The 1,742-nt window shown below is 36.6% G+C and overlaps 1 non-coding gene across 1 annotated transcript; it reads left to right on the top strand.

The window, feature by feature from the left end:
• The first annotated feature begins 1,216 nt into the window (after positions 1–1,216).
• LOC150067210 (small nucleolar RNA U13) lies at positions 1,217–1,325 on the top strand. Its single transcript, XR_016534675.1, has one exon. It is a non-coding gene; the product is annotated as a small nucleolar RNA U13 (small nucleolar RNA).
• Positions 1,326–1,742: the final 417 nt, after the last annotated feature.

Below are 1,742 nucleotides of genomic sequence, written 5' to 3'. Positions count from 1 at the left end.
TTATTGTGGCCTATTTTGTGTATGTGAGATACTGAGATTTAAAGTCAGTGACTCACACTTACTATACTCACCACTGAGCCATGCCTTCAGTCACTTGTTTGAACTGGTTATTTTGAAATTAAGTCTCTCCTTTCAGTAATTCTCTTACTGCATGTTTTCTGCTATGTCTGGGATGACAGGCCCATGTCACCATGCCCATTTTCTGTTGACATAGAGACACACAAACTTCTTTTTACCTTCACTGGAACCATGTTTTTCCCCATACCAGCCTCCCCTGAAGCTGAGAAACAGGTGTATGACACTGTGCCTGACTATTGATTGAGTTAGACTCTTCAATATTTTCATCCTGGACTGCTTCATCATACCTGCTTCTCAAGCTCAGCCTCCCATAGCTAGATTCCAGCCATGAGCCATTTAGGCTGGTGGTTTGTTTGTTTGTTTGTTTGTTGTTGTAATCATTATTGGTGGTGGTGGTGGTGGTTGTGGGGCTTGAACTCAGAGCCTGGGCAGGCGCTCAAGGATAGTGTTCTACCACTTGGGCCACAGTACCACTTCTAGTTTTTGAGTGGTTAGTTGGAGATAAGAGTCTTTCAGGGACTTTTATGTTCAGGCTGACTTCAAACTGTGATCCTCAGATCTCAGCCTTCCGAGTACTTTAATTTTTGAAACTAAAAACTTGGAAAAATATATGATGTATGCAACCATTCTTCATTAACCTCAAGATTCTGTTCTAGGAATCCCTATGGGTATCAAAATAGGAAACTATTTTTGTTCAAGTACCTTATTTTAGATGGCATAGTATTTGCATATAACGTATACATACCTTACCACATACTTAGCATAATTTTTAAATTGCATGTCATACCTAACACAATGTAAATGCTATGTAAATAGTTACTATACTATTTTGTTTACTGAATAATGACAAGATTATATATGTTTAATGCAGGCATTTTGTTAAAATATTTTTGATCTACAGTTGATTGAATTCTCCCTAAATAGGGAGAATTGACTGTTTAAAGGGAGCAAATAAGTATTACCTATATGTTCATAACATAGAGATATTAATTAATATCATTTTGCTATAGTTATTTCAATTTGCAGAAAATGATTTTCAATAAAATAATACAACTTCTAGATTTACTAAGCTAAATTCAGGAATTCTTAACTGTCAATGTGAATTTAGTTAGAAAAAATTAAAAACAAGAGTTTCGTAATCCTTTTCTGGTTCATAAGCATGATGATTGGGTTATCATACACCTGTGTGACATGTGCTCCCTTAAACCTTGTTACAATGTGAAAAAAAAAAGAGTTCCCTTGGGAGATCTTAATTTAGCTTTATAAACTGACTTTAAAAGCATCAAGCTTCTGTGCCAGGAGTTTGGCCTAGTGGTAGAGTGCTTGCCTAGCATGCATGAAGTATATGTACCATATACATAGAAAAAAAAAAGCTAGAAGTGGTGCTGAGGCTCAAGTGGTAGAGCTCTAGCCTTGAGAAAGTCCAAGGACAGTGCTCAGGCCCTGAGTTCAACCCCAGGACTGGCAAAAAAAAAAAAAAAGCATCAAGCTTCAGATTTTCTGAGGCTTGTTTGTTGTTTTACATTTGCTCCTTTCATCCTCATTACTTTTAACTTACTTTACTATACCAACCTCTGTAGATCTTCAGATGTAAGCCTAAAGTCTCCCCATCCCCCAAACTACCTAAATCTACAAAACACATCAAAATAAGAAACAGTCCATAA

This window comes from Megascapheus bottae, chromosome 2 (assembly GCF_031878675.1).
Source record: "Megascapheus bottae isolate mThoBot1 chromosome 2, mThoBot2.hap1, whole genome shotgun sequence".
Taxonomy (NCBI): domain Eukaryota; kingdom Metazoa; phylum Chordata; class Mammalia; order Rodentia; family Geomyidae; genus Megascapheus; species Megascapheus bottae.
The sequence above is the reverse complement of the archived record's forward strand: the minus strand, read 5'-3'. Positions and strand labels throughout refer to the sequence as shown.